The sequence below is a fragment of the Mya arenaria genome, chromosome 13 (genome assembly GCF_026914265.1).
Source record: "Mya arenaria isolate MELC-2E11 chromosome 13, ASM2691426v1".
NCBI lineage: Eukaryota > Metazoa > Mollusca > Bivalvia > Myida > Myidae > Mya > Mya arenaria.
The window spans coordinates 3,131,622-3,148,945 of NC_069134.1; positions in this window are offsets into that span (position 1 = coordinate 3,131,622).

Genomic DNA, 17,324 nt, shown 5'->3' on the forward strand with positions numbered 1-17,324 from the left:
TGTACGTTGAACGTATCCCTTTCAATGTCTAGAAGGCATTGTTCAAACTTCAATGTTGTAGCTATACAGCTTGGAAAGTAAAATGATATCACCAAGAAACCATAAGACATTGTTAATTGGGTTCTCTAGGGCATTTTGATATAAAAACAAACTTATATTGTTGACAGACTTTTCCGAAAAAATGCAAATGCTTTTTGATCCTAAATCTGATGAAATCTTCTTTCGTAAAATTTGGTTTCTTAAAAAATGTTATTGAAAGTGCAAGCTGAAAGCTTAAATGAAAAATTGCGTGACTTGAAACTGTGTTTTAGTAAGAAAATACCGTTCTTGAATCTTTTTTAGCTAAATCAATTCATTTACCATGTATTTAAAACGTAACTGTGTTAAATGCAATATGCATTGGTGTTGTCGCAGCAAGACGAACATAGTTAAAATTGTGTGTCAATATATTTCGCTGTCATAGACATCTTAAGGGTTATGTAGTCATGGTTCACCATACACTGAGTACTGGCACCGAGTCATGGTTCACCATACACTAAGTACTGGCACCGAGTCATGCGTCACCATACACTGAGTACTGGCACCGAGTCATGGGTCACCATACACTGAGTACTGGCACCGAGTCATGGTTCACCATACACTGAGTACTGGCACCGAGTCATGGGTCACCATACACTGAGTACTGGCACCGAGTCATGGTTCACCATACACTGAGTACTGGCACCGAGTCATGGGTCACAATACACTGAGTACTGGCACCGAGTCATGGTTCATCATACACTGAGTACTGGCACCGAGTCATGGGTCACCATACACTAAGTACTGGCACCGAGTCATGGGTCACAATACACTGAGTACTGGCACCGAGTCATGGTTCACAATACACTGAGTACTGGCACCGAGTCATGGGTCACCATACACTAAATACTGGCACCGAGTCATGGTTCACCATACACTGAGTACTGGCACCGAGTCATGGGTCACCATACACTGAGTACTGGCACCGAGTCATGGTTCACAATACACTGAGTACTGGCACCGATTCAAGGTTCACAATACACTGAATACTGGCACCGAGTCATGGATCACCATACACTGTGTACTGGCACCGAGTCATGGTTCACCATACACTGAGTACTGGCACCAAGTCACGGGTCACCATACACTGAGTACTGGCACCGAGACATGGTTCACCATACAATGAGTATTGGTTTAAAAGACACGGAGTCATAGTTCACCATACACTGAGTACTGGCACCGAGTCATGGGTCACCATACACTGAGTACTGGCACCGAGTCATGGTTCACCATACACTGAGTACTGGCACCGAGTCATGGTTCACCATACACTGAGTACTGGCACCGAGTCATGGTTCACCATACACTGAGTACTGGCACCGAGTCATGGTTCACCTTACACTGAGTACTGGCACCGAGTCATGGTTCACCATACACTGAGTACTGGCACCGAGTCATGGTTCACCATACACTGAGTACTGGCACCGAGTCATGGGTCACCATACACTGAGTACTGGCACCGAGTCATGGGTCACCATACACTGAGTACTGGCACCGAGTCATGGGTCACCATACACTGAGTACTGGCACCGAGTCATGGGTCACCATACACTGAGTACAGGCATTGAATCATGGTTTACCATACACTGAGTATTGGCACCGAGTCATGGTTTACCATACACTGAGTACTGGCACCGAGTCATGGTTCACCATACACTGAGTACTGGCACTGAGGCATGGTTCACCATACACTGAGTACTGGCACCGAGTCATGGGTCACCATACACTGAGTACTGGCACTGAGTCATGGTTTACCATACACTGAGTACTGGCACCGAGTCATGGGTCACCATACACTGAGTACTGGCACCGAGTCATGGGTCATCATACACTGAGTACTGGCACCGAGTTATGGGTCACCATACACTGAGTACTGGCATCGAGTCATGGGTCACCATACACTGAGTACTGGATTTAAAGACACCGAGTCATGGGTCACCATACACTGAATACTGGCACCGAGTCTTGGTTCACCATACACTGTGTACTGGCACCGAGTCATGGGTCATCATGCACTGAGTACTGGCACCGAGTCATGGTTCACCATCCACTGAGTACTGGCACCGAGTCATGGGTCACCATCCACTGAGTACTGGCACCGAGTCATGGTTCACCATACACTGAGTACTGGCACCGAGTCATGGGTCACAATACACTGAGTACAGGCACGGAGTCATGGTTCACCATACACTGAGTACTGCCACCGAGTCATGGGCCACCATACACTGAGTACTGGCACCGAGTCATGGTGTACCATGCACTGAGTACTGGCACTGAGTCATGGTTCACCATACACTGAGTACTGGCACCGAGTCATGGTTCACCATACACTGAGTACTGGCACCGAGTCATGGTTCACCATACACTGAGTACTGACACCAAGGCATGGTCCACCATACACTGAGTACTGGCACCGAGTCATGGGCCACCATACACTGAGTACTGGCACCGAGTCATGGTTCACCATACACTGAGTACTGGCACCAAGTCATGGGCAACCATACACTGAGTACTGGCACCGAGTCATGGTTCACCATACACTAAGTACTGGTACTGAGTCATGGTTCACCATACACTGAGTACTGGCACCGAGTCATGGTTCACCATACACTGAGTACTGGCACCGAGGCATGGTTCACCATACACTGAGTACTGGCACTGAGTCATGGGTCACCATACACTGAGTACTGGCACCGAGTCATGGTTTACCATACACTGAGTATTGGCACCGAGTCATGGTTCACCATACACAGAGTACTGGCACGTAGTCATGGTTCACCATGCACTGAGTACTGGCACCGAGTCATGGGTCACCATACACTGAGTACTGGATTTAAAGACACCGAGTCATGGGTCACCATACACTGAGTACTGGCACCGAGTCATGGTTCGCCATACACTGTGTACTGGCACTGAGTCATGGGTCACCATACACTGAGTCCTGGCACGGAGTCATGGTTCACCATACACTGAGAACTGCCACCGAGTCATGGGTCACCATACACTGAGTACTGGCACCGAGTCATTGTTCACCATCCACTGAGTACTGACACCGAGTCATGGTTCACCATCCACTGAGTTCTGGCACCGAGTCATGGGTCACCATACACTGAGTACTGGCACCGAGTCATGGGTCACAATACACTGAGTACTGGCACCGAGTCATGGGTCACAATACACTGAGTACAGGCACGGAGTCATGGGCCACCATACACTGAGTACTGCCACCGAGTCATGGGCCACCATACACTGAGTACTGGCACCGAGTCATGGTGTACCATCCACTGACTACTGGCACTGAGTCATGGTTCACCATACACTGAGTACTGGCACCGAGTCATGGTTCACCATCCACTGAGTACTGGCACCGAGTCATGGTTCACCATACACTGAGTACTGGCACCGAGTCATGGGCCACCATACACTGAGTACTGGCACAGAGTCATGGGCCACCATACACTGAGTACTGGCACCGAGTCATGGTTCACCATACACTGAGTACTGGCACCGAGTCATGGTTCACCATACACTGAGTACTGGCACCGAGTCATGGTTCACCATACACTGAGTACTGGCACCGAGTCATGGTTCACCATACACTGAGTACTGGCACCGAGTCATGGTTCACCATACACTGAGTACTGGCACCGAGTCATGGTTCACCATACACTGAGTACTGGCACCGAGTCATGGTTCACCATACACTGAGTACTGGCACCGAGTCATGGGTCACCATACACTGAGTACTGGCACCGAGGCATGGGTCACCATACACTGAGTACTGGCACCGAGTCATGGTTCACCATACACTGAGTACTGGCACGGAGTCATGGTTCACCATACACTGAGTACTGACACCGAGGCATGGTCCACCATACACTGAGTACTGCCACCGAGTCATGGTGTACCATCCACTGACTACTGGCACTGAGTCATGGTTCACCATACACTGAGTACTTGCACCGAGTCATGGTTCACCATCCACTGAGTACTGGCACCGAGTCATGGTTCACCATCCACTGAGTACTGGCACCGAGTCATGGTTCACCATACACTGAGTACTGGCACCGAGTCATGGTTCACCATACACTGAGTACTGGCACCGAGTCATGGTTCACCATACACTGAGTACTGGCACCGAGTCATGGTTCACCATACACTGAGTACTGGCACCGAGTCATGGTTCACCATACACTGAGTACTGGCACCGAGTCATGGTTCACCATACACTGAGTACTGGCACCGAGTCATGGTTCACCATACACTGAGTACTGGCACTGAGGCATGGGTCACCATACACTGAGTACTGGCACCGAGTCATGGGTCACCATACACTGAGTACTGGCACCGAGTCATGGTTCACCATACACTAAGTACTGGCACCGAGTCATTGTTCACCATACACTGAGTACTGGCACCGAGTCATGGGTCACCATACACTGAGTACTGGCACCGAGTCATGGTTCACCATGCATTGAGTACTGGCACTGAGTTTTGGTTCACAATACACTGAGTACTGATTGTTAAAGACACCGAGGCATGATTCACCATACACTGAGTACTGGATTTAAAGACACCGAGTCATGGGTAACCATACACTGAGTACTGGCACCGAGTCATGGTTCACCATACACTGTGTACTGGCACTGAGTCATGGGTCACCATACACTGAGTCCTGGCACGGAGTCATGGTTCACCATACACTGAGAACTGCCACCGAGTCATGGGTCACCATACACTGAGTACTGGCACCGAGTCATTGTTCACCATCCACTAAGTACTGGCACCGAGTCATGGTTCACCATCCACTGAGTTCTGGCACCGAGTCATGGGTCACCATACACTGAGTACTGGCACCGAGTCATGGGTCACAATACACTGAGTACAGGCACGGAGTCATGGTTCACAATACACTGAGTACAGGCACGGAGTCCATGGCCACCATACACTGAGTACTGCCACCGAGTCATGGGTCACCATACACTGAGTACTGCCACCGAGTCATGGTGTACCATCCACTGACTACTGGCACTGAGTCATGGTTCACCATACACTGAGTACTTGCACCGAGTCATGGTTCACCATACACTGAGTACTGGCACCGAGTCATGGTTCACCATACACTGAGTACTGGCACCGAGTCATGGGTCACCATACACTGAGTACTGGCACCGAGTCATGGGCCACCATACACTGAGTACTGGCACCGAGTCATGGTTCACCATACACTGAGTACTGGCACCGAGTCATGGTTCACCATACACTGAGTACTGGCACCGAGTCATGGTTCACCATACACTGAGTACTGGCACTGAGGCATGGGTCACCATACACTGAGTACTGGCACCGAGGCATGGGTCACCATACACTGAGTACTGGCACCGAGTCATGGGCCACCATACACTGAGTACTGGCACCGAGTCATGGTTCACCATACACTGAGTACTGGCACCGAGTCATGGTTCACCATACACTGAGTACTGGCACCGAGTCATGGTTCACCATACACTGAGTACTGGCACTGAGGCATGGGTCACCATACACTGAGTACTGGCACCGAGTCATGGGTCACCATACACTGAGTACTGGATTTAAAGACACCGAGTCATGGGTCACCATACACTGAGTACTGGCACCGAGTCATGGTTCGCCATACACTGTGTACTGGCACTGAGTCATGGGTCACCATACACTGAGTCCTGGCACGGAGTCATGGTTCACCATACACTGAGAACTGCCACCGAGTCATGGGTCACCATACACTGAGTACTGGCACCGAGTCATTGTTCACCATCCACTGAGTACTGGCACCGAGTCATGGTTCACCATCCACTGAGTTCTGACACCGAGTCATGGGTCACCATACACTGAGTACTGGCACGGAGTCATGGGTCACAATACACTGAGTACAGGCACGGAGTCATGGGCCACCATACACTGAGTACTGCCACCGAGTCATTAGCCACCATACACTGAGTACTGCCACCGAGTCATGGTGTACCATCCACTGACTACTGGCACTGAGTCATGGTTCACCATACACTGAGTACTGGCACCGAGTCATAGTTCACCATCCACTGAGTTCTGGCACCGAGTCATGGGTCACCATACACTGAGTACTGGCACCGAGTCATGGGTCACAATACACTGAGTACAGGCACGGATTCATGGGTCACAATACACTGAGTACAGGCACGGAGTCATGGGCCACCATACACTGAGTACTGCCACCGAGTCATGGGCCACCATTCACTGAGTACTGCCACCGAGTCATGGTGTACCATCCACTGACTACTGGCACTGAGTCATGGTTCACCATACACTGAGTACTGGCACCGAGTCATGGTTCACCATACACTGAGTACTGGCACCGAGTCATGGTTCACCATCCACTGAGTACTGGCACCGAGTCATGGTTCACCATACACTGAGTACTCGCACCGAATCATGGGCCACCGTACACTGAGTACTGGCACCGAGTCATGGTTCACCATACACTGAGTACTGGCACCGAGTCATGGTTCACCATACACTGAGTACTGGCACCGAGTCATGGTTCACCATACACTGAGTACTGGCACCAAGTCATGGTTCACCATACACTGAGTACTGGCACCGAGTCATGGGTCACCATACACTGAGTACTTGCACCGAGTCATGGTTCACCATACACTGAGTACTGGCACCGAGTCATGGTTCACCATACACTGAGTACTGGCACCTAGGCATGGTGCACCATACACTGAGTACTGCCACCGAGTCATGGTGTACCATCCACTGACTACTGGCACCGAGTCATGGTTCACCATACACTGAGTACTTGCACCGAGTCATGGTTCACCATACACTGAGTACTGGCACCGAGTCATGGTTCACCATCCACTGAGTACTGGCACCGAGTCATGGTTCACCATACACTGAGTACTGGCACCGAGTCATGGTTCACCATACACTGAGTACTGGCACCGAGTCATGGTTCACAATACACTGAGTACTGGCACCGAGTCATGGTTCACCATACACTGAGTACTGGCACCGAGTCATGGTTCACCATACACTGAGTACTGGCACCGAGGCATGGGTCACCATACACTGAGTACTGGCACCGAGGCATGGGTAACCATACACTGAGTACTGGCACCGAGTCATGGTTCACCATACACTAAGTACTGGCACCGAGTCATTGTTCACCATACACTGAGTACTGGCACCGAGTCATGGGTCACCATGCACTGAGTACTGGCACCGAGTCATGGTTCACCATGCACTGAGTACTGGCACTGAGTTTTGGTTCACAATACACTGAGTACTGATTGTTAAAGACACCGAGGCATGATTCACCATACACTGAGTACTGGATTTAAAGACACCGAGTCATGGGTCACCATACACTGAGTACTGGCACCGAGTCATGGTTCACCATACACTGTGTACTGGCACTGAGTCATGGGTCACCATACACTGAGTCCTGGCACGGAGTCATGGTTAACCATACACTGAGAACTGCCACAGAGTCATGGGTCACCATACACTGAGTACTGGCACCGAGTCATTGTTCACCATCCACTGAGTACTGGCACCGAGTCATGGTTCACCATCCACTGAGTTCTGGCACCGAGTCATGGGTCACCATACACTGAGTACTGGCACCGAGTCATTGGTCACCATACACTGAGTACAGGCACGGAGTCATGGTTCACAATACACTGAGTACAGGCACGGAGTCATGGGCCACCATACACTGAGTACTGGCACCGAGTCATGGGTCACCATACACTGAGTACTGCCACCGAGTCATGGTGTACCATCCACTGACTACTGGCACTGAGTCATGGTTCACCATACACTGAGTACTTGCACCGAGTCATGGTTCACCATTCACTGAGTACTGGCACCGAGTCATGGTTCACCATACACTGAGTACTGGCACCGAGTCATGGTTCACCATACACTGAGTACTGGCACCGAGTCATGGTTCACCATACACTGAGTACTGGCACCGAGTCATGGTTCACTATACACTGAGTACTGGCACCGAGTCATGGTTCACCATACACTGAGTACTGACACCGAGTCATGGTTCACCATACACTGAGTACTGGCACTGAGGCATGGGTCACGATACACTGAGTACTGGCACCGAGGCATGCGTCACCATACACTGAGTACTGGCACCGAGTCATGGTTCACCATACACTAAGTACTGGCACCGAGTCATTGTTCACCATACACTGAGTACTGGCACCGAGTCATGGGTCACCATGCACTGAGTACTGGCACCGAGTCATGGTTCACCATGCACTGAGTACTGGCACTGAGTTTTGGTTCACAATACACTGAGTACTGATTGTTAAAGACACCGAGGCATGATTCACCATACACTGAGTACTGGATTTAAAGACACCGAGTCATGGGTCACCATACACTGAGTACTGGCACCGAGTCATGGTTCACCATACACTGTGTACTGGCACTGAGTCATGGGTCACCATACACTGAGTCCTGGCACGGAGTCATGGTTCACCATACACTGAGAACTGCCACCGAGTCATGGGTCACCATACACTGAGTACTGGCACCGAGTCATTGTTCACCATCCACTGAGTACTGGCACCGAGTCATGGTTCACCATCCACTGAGTTCTGGCACCGAGTCATGGGTCACCATACACTGAGTACTGGCACCGAGTCATGGGTCACAATACACTGAGTACAGGCACGGAGTCATGGTTCACAATACACTGAGTACATGCACGGAGTCATGGGCCACCATACACTGAGTACTGGCACCGAGTCATGGGTCACCATACACTGAGTACTGCCACCGAGTCATGGTGTACCATCCACTGACTACTGGCACTGAGTCATGGTTCACCATACACTGAGTACTTGCACCGAGTCATGGTTCACCATTCACTGAGTACTGGCACCGAGTCATGGTTCACCATTCACTGAGTACTGGCACCGAGTCATGGGTCACCATACACTGAGTACTGGCACCGAGTCATGGGCCACCATACACTGAGTACTGGCACCGAGTCATGGTTCACCATACACTGAGTACTGGCACCGAGTCATGGTTCACCATACACTGAGTACTGGCACCGAGTCATGGTTCACCATACACTGAGTACTGGCACTGAGGCATGGGTCACCATACACTGAGTACTGGCACCGAGGCATGGGTCACCATACACTGAGTACTGGCACCGAGTCATGGTTCACCATACACTAAGTACTGGCACCGAGTCATTGTTAACCATACACTGAGTACTGGCACCGAGTCATGGGTCACCATACACTGAATACTGGCACCGAGTCATGGTTCACCATACACTGAGTACTGGCACTGCGTTTTGGTTCACAATACACTGAGTACTGATTGTTAAAGACACCGAGGCATGGTTCACCATACACTGAGTACTGGATTTAAAGACACCGAGTCATGGGTCACCATACACTGAGTACTGGCACCGAGTCATGGTTCACCATACACTGTGTACTGGCACTGAGTCATGGGTCACCATACACTGAGTCCTGGCACGGAGTCATGGTTCACCATACACTGAGAACTGCCACCGAGTCATGGGTCACCATACACTGAGTACTGGCACCGAGTCATTGTTCACCATTCACTGAGTACTGGCACCGAGTCATGGGTCACCATACACTGAGTACTGGCACCGAGTCATGGGTCACAATACACTGAGTACAGGCACGGAGTCATGGGTCACAATACACTGAGTACAGGCACGGAGTCATGGGCCACCATACACTGAGTACTGCCACCGAGTCATTAGCCACCAAACACTGAGTACTGCCACCGAGTCATGGTGTACCATCCACTGACTACTGGCACTGAGTCATGGTTCACCATACACTGAGTACTGCCACCGAGTCATGGTTCACAATACACTGAGTTCTGGCACCGAGTCATGAGTCACCATACACTGAGTACTGGCACCGAGTCATGGGTCACAATACACTGAGTACAGGCACGGAGTCATGGGCCACCATACACTGAGTACTGCCACCGAGTCATGGGCCACCATACACTGAGTACTGACACCGAGTCATGGTTCACCATACACTGAGTACTGGCACCGAGTCATTAGCCACCAAACACTGAGTACTGCCACCGAGTCATGGTGTACCATCCACTGACTACTGGCACTGAGTCATGGTTCACCATACACTGAGTACTGGCACCGAGTCATGGTTCACAATACACTGAGTTCTGGCACCGAGTCATGGGTCACCATACACAGAGTACTGGCACCGAGTCATGGGTCACAATACACTGAGTACAGGCACGGAGTCATGGGTCACAATACACTGAGTACAGGCACGAAGTCATGGGTCACCATACACTGAGTACTGGCACCGAGTCATGGTTCACCATACACTGAGTACTGGCACCGAGTCATGGTTCACCATACACTGAGTACTGGCACCGAGTCATGGTTCACCATACACTGAGTACTGGCACCGAGTCATGGTTCACCATACACTGAGTACTGGCACCGAGTCATGGTTCACCATACACTGAGTACTGGCACCGAGTCATGGTTCACCATACACTGAGTACTGCCACCGAGTCATGGTTCACCATACACTGAGTACTGGCACTTAGGCATGGGTCACCATACACTAAGTACTGGCACCGAGGCATGGGTTACCATACACTGAGTACTGGCACCGAGTCATGGTTCACCATACACTAAGTACTGGCACCGAGTCATTGTTAACCATACACTGAGTACTGGCACCGAGTCATGGGTCACCATACACTGAGTACTGACAACGAGTCATGGTTCACCATACACTGAGTACTGGCACTGAGTTTTGGTTCACAATACACTGAGTACTGATTGTTAAAGACACCGAGGCATGGTTCACCATACACTGAGTACTGGATTTAAAGACACCGAGTCATGGGTCACCATACACTGAGTACTGGCACCTAGTCATGGTTCACCATACACTGTGTACTGGCACTGAGTCATGGGTCACCATACACTGAGTTCTGGCACGGAGTCATGGTTCACCATACACTGAGAACTGCCACCGAGTCATGGGTCACCATACACTGAGTACTGGCACCGAGTCATTGTTCACCATCCACTGAGTACTGGCACCGAGTCATGGGTCACCATACACTGAGTACTGGCACCGAGTCATGGGTCACAATACACTGAGTACAGGCACGGAGTCATGGGTCACAATACACTGAGTACAGGCACGGAGTCATGGGCCACCATACACTGAGTACTGCCACCGAGTCATTAGCCACCATACACTGAGTACTGCCACCGAGTCATGGTGTACCATCCACTGACTACTGGCACTGAGTCATGGTTCACCATACACTGACTACTGGCACTGAGTCATGGTTCACCATACACTGAGTACTGGCACCGAGTCATGGTTCACAATACACTGAGTTCTGGCACCGAGTCATGAGTCACCATACACTGAGTACAGGCACGGAGTCATGGGTCACAATACACTGAGTACAGGCACGGAGTCATGGGCCACCATACACTGAGTACTGCCACCGAGTCATGGGCCACCATACACTAAGTACTGCCAACGAGTCATGGTGTACCATCCACTGACTACTGGCACTGAGTCATGGTTCACCATACACTGAGTACTGGCACCAAGTCATGGTTCACCATCCACTGAGTACTGGCACCGAGTCATGGTTCACCATCCACTGAGTACTGGCTACGAGTCATGGTTCACCATACACTGAGTACTGGCACCGAGTCATGGTTCACCATACACTGAGTACTGGCACCGAGTCATGGTTCACCATACACTGAGTACTGGCACAGAGTCATGGGTCACAATACACTGAGTACAGGCACGGAGTCATGGGTCACCATACACTGAGTACTGGCACCGAGTCATGGTTCACCATCCACTGAGTACTGGCACCGAGTCATGGTTCACCATACACTGAGTACTGGCACCGAGTCATGGTTCACCGTACACTGAGTACTGGCACCGAGTCATGGTTCACCATACACTGAGTACTGGCACCGAGTCATGGTTCACCATACACTGAGTACTGGCACCGAGTCATGGTTCACCATACACTGAGTACTGGCACCGAGTCATGGTTCACCATACACTGAGTACTGGCACCGAGGCATGGGTCACCATACACTGAGTACTGGCACCGAGGCATGGGTCACCATACACTGAGTACTGGCACTTAGGCATGGGTCACCATACACTAAGTACTGGCACCGAGGCATGGGTTACCATACACTGAGTACTGGCACCGAGTCATGGTTCACCATACACTAAGTACTGGCACCGAGTCATGGTTCACCATACACTGAGTACTGGCACCGAGTCATGGTTCACCATACACTGAGTACTGGCACCGAGTCATGGTTCACCATACACTGAGTACTGGCACCGAGTCATGGTTCACCATACACTGAGTACTGCCACCGAGTCATGGTTCACCATACACTGAGTACTGGCACTTAGGCATGGGTCACCATACACTAAGTACTGGCACCGAGGCATGGGTTACCATACACTGAGTACTGGCACCGAGTCATGGTTCACCATACACTAAGTACTGGCACCGAGTCATTGTTAACCATACACTGAGTACTGGCACCGAGTCATGGGTCACCATACACTGAGTACTGACAACGAGTCATGGTTCACCATACACTGAGTACTGGCACTGAGTTTTGGTTCACAATACACTGAGTACTGATTGTTAAAGACACCGAGGCATGGTTCACCATACACTGAGTACTGGATTTAAAGACACCGAGTCATGGGTCACCATACACTGAGTACTGGCACCGAGTCATGGTTCACCATACACTGTGTACTGGCACTGAGTCATGGGTCACCATACACTGAGTCCTGGCACGGAGTCATGGTTCACCATACACTGAGAACTGCCACCGAGTCATGGGTCACCATACACTGAGTACTGGCACCGAGTCATTGTTCACCATCCACTGAGTACTGGCACCGAGTCATGGGTCACCATACACTGAGTACTGGCACCGAGTCATGGGTCACAATACACTGAGTACAGGCACGGAGTCATGGGTCACAATACACTGAGTACAGGCACGGAGTCATGGGCCACCATACACTGAGTACTGCCACCGAGTCATTAGCCACCATACACTGAGTACTGCCACCGAGTCATGGTGTACCATCCACTGACTACTGGCACTGAGTCATGGTTCACCATACACTGACTACTGGCACTGAGTCATGGTTCACCATACACTGAGTACTGGCACCGAGTCATGGTTCACAATACACTGAGTTCTGGCACCGAGTCATGAGTCACCATACACTGAGTACAGGCACGGAGTCATGGGTCACAATACACTGAGTACAGGCACGGAGTCATGGGCCACCATACACTGAGTACTGCCACCGAGTCATGGGCCACCATACACTAAGTACTGCCAACGAGTCATGGTGTACCATCCACTGACTACTGGCACTGAGTCATGGTTCACCATACACTGAGTACTGGCACCAAGTCATGGTTCACCATCCACTGAGTACTGGCACCGAGTCATGGTTCACCATCCACTTAGTACTGGCTACGAGTCATGGTTCACCATACACTGAGTACTGGCACCGAGTCATGGTTCACCATACACTGAGTACTGGCACCGAGTCATGGTTCACCATACACTGAGTACTGGCACAGAGTCATGGGTCACAATACACTGAGTACTGGCACCGAGTCATGGGTCACCATACACTGAGTACTGGCACCGAGTCATGGTTCACCATCCACTGAGTACTGGCACCGAGTCATGGTTCACCATACACTGAGTACTGGCACCGAGTCATGGTTCACCGTACACTGAGTACTGGCACCGAGTCATGGTTCACCATACACTGAGTACTGGCACCGAGTCATGGTTCACCATACACTGAGTACTGGCACCGAGTCATGGTTCACCATACACTGAGTACTGGCACCGAGTCATGGTTCACCATACACTGAGTACTGGCACCGAGGCATGGGTCACCATACACTGAGTACTGGCACCGAGGCATGGGTCACCATACACTGAGTACTGGCACTTAGGCATGGGTCACCATACACTAAGGACTGGCACCGAGGCATGGGTTACCATACACTGAGTACTGGCACCGAGTCATGGTTCACCATACACTAAGTACTGGCACCGAGTTATTGTTAACCATACACTGAGTACTGGCACCGAGTCATGGGTCACCATACACTGAGTACTAACAACGAGTCATGGTTCACCATACACTGAGTACTGGCACTGAGTTTTGGTTCACAATACACTGAGTACTGATTGTTAAAGACACCGAGGCATGGTTCACCATACACTGAGTACTGGATTTAAAGACACCGAGTCATGGGTCACCATACACTGAGTACTGGCATCGAGTCATGGGTCACAATACACTGAGTACAGGCACGGAGTCATGGGTCACAATACACTGAGTACAGGCACGGAGTCATGGGCCACCATACACTGAGTACTGCCACCGAGTCATTAGCCACCATACACTGAGTACTGCCACCGAGTCATGGTGTACCATCCACTGACTACTGGCACTGAGTCATGGTTCACCATACACTGAGTACTGGCACCGAGTCATGGTTCACCATCCACTGAGTTCTGGCACCGAGTCATGGGTCACCATACACTGAGTACTGGCACCGAGTCATGGGTCACAATACACTGAGTACAGGCACGGAGTCATGGGTCACAATACACTGAGTACAGGCACGGAGTCATGGGCCACCATACACTGAGTACTGCCACCGAGTCATGGGCCACCATACACTAAGTACTGCCACCGAGTCATGGTGTACCATCCACTGACTACTGGCACTGAGTCATGGTTCACCATACACTGAGTACTGGCACCGAGTCATGGTTCACCATCCACTGAGTACTGGCACCGAGTCATGGTTCACCATCCACTGAGTACTGGCACCGAGTCATGGTTCACCATACACTGAGTACTGGCACCGAGTCTTGGTTCACCATACACTGAGTACTGGCACCGAGTCATGGTTCACCATACACTGAGTACTGGCACCGAGTCATGGTTCACCATCCACTGAGTACTGGCACCGAGTCATGGTTCACCATACACTGAGTACTGGCACCGAGTCATGGTTCACCATACACTGAGTACTGGCACCGAGGCATGGTTCACCATACACTGAGTACTGGCACCGAGGCATGGGTCACCATACACTGAGTACTGGCACCGAGGCATGGGTCACCATACACTGAGTACTGGCACCGAGGCATGGGTCACCATACACTGAGTACTGGCACCGAGGCATGGGTCACCATACACTGAGTACTGGCACCGAGGCATGGGTCACCATACACTGAGTACTGGCACCGATTCATGGTTCACCATACACTGAGTACTGGCACCGAGTCATGGATCACCATACACTGAGTACTGGCACCGAGTCATGGTTCACCATACACTGAGTACTGGCACCGAGTCATGGGTCACCATACACTGAGTACTGGCACCGAGTCATGGTTCACAATACACTGAGTACTGATTGTTAAAGACACCGAGGCATGGTTCACCATACAGAATTGTTTCACCTGTTGGTGGCAGAAGAGGCTTCAGGCAGAGTTCTTCCAAAGAACAAAAACAGCACAGTCCTCTGTGGGACTTTAACTGGGACAACGCGCTTCCAGCACCTCAGAGAGGTGATTGCAGATTTAACCATGCACGCAAGAAGAGGCCGACACCAGATTGTTTGATGCTGCTCTTGCTGGTCATGAGGTTTTGATGAGAACATGCGACTCAGAAGTTCTGTTCAAACTAACAAGTATTTCAATAACATATTAAGTCTGGATATCATTTGATGTAGGAAGGCACAATAGGAACATTGCAGCACATACTATTGCAGCTACTTTGGGCCCACTTAAAGGCTAATCACTACAAAAATAACCCATATTAACCCAGATTACGTACAAGTCCTGCAAACTAGGGATGGCACCAAAATGATTGTTCATGGACACCGAAATGGACCACTATTGATCAGGCACAAGGCATGTGTTATGAACTGATTAAACGTCGCAAGGCATGCAGCGGTTTATGCAAATGCAGCAAGGCCAGCATCCAGTGCACTTTGTCGTTGTGGAGGCAATTGTTACCAAGAGTGATTATAAATGTGTGTATTTGATAGTGATATAAACGTAATTCATGACAATTATGTGAGAGACTTACAATCGCAATAAATGCTGTATGTATGAACACCTTTATACTTAGTATACTATGTTTTCATACAATAACTTGTAATGTGGCTCGTATTGGACGTGTTCAGTATAAAAGCTGCACTCCCACAGATTGATCATTTGGACAGCTTTTTTTTAAATTTTGTCTTAAAATAAGTCAATTATAGCGTATATATCTAGAAACCGGTGATATTATAAGACTTCTGACAGAAGATCAGATCGCATGTTTTCATATTTACTGCCTATTCTTAATTTTTCTTAAAGCGTTAGTAATGCTTTTCGCCATAGAACATTACCTTTCAAACGTTAATATGAAAAACTGCTATCTTATCTTTTGTCAGCAGTTTTATATCAATGGCTTCCAGACATTTACGCAAAACTGGCTCAATCCAAGACTAAAATTAAAACGTTGTCAAAACGGTCTATCTGTGAGAGTGCAGCTTTAAATCAACACTGCTGTTGTAAAACAGTTCTTAAATAGTTTGTTACATTTATTTGTTTTATTTTCAGTTGCATGCTAAAGTTGATAATGTTCCATGTTGGTAATTTAAAGAAAGAAAATGTTACCACATGTGTGTTTAATATCATAGGAATGTATCCTTGAAAAATGGCAAATATGGAAAACAAGAAATATTTTCTTGTCTGTTTTTTTTGTGTGTAAACAAACAGCGCCGCATGAATGTTGATAAGTAAACAAACTCAAGGCAAGATGTGTTTATACATATATTATTCAGTTTCTTTTCTGTACATTGTAGGCAGTTAAAAGACATTCATTTTTCTTAAATTGGAACTAACATCTTGGTTTCTAACTATCGCAGCCGGCATCTTTACAAGACAAGTCGAGGTGTTCCGATTTGCTATCAACTCAACTGAACTCAACTCGAAAAACGTTTATTACTACTATTTAAAAATGAACGGAGCAAAGCTAACACCGATCCTTGTAAAAGTATCAATTTCTCGATCGCTTTAAAGAAATTCG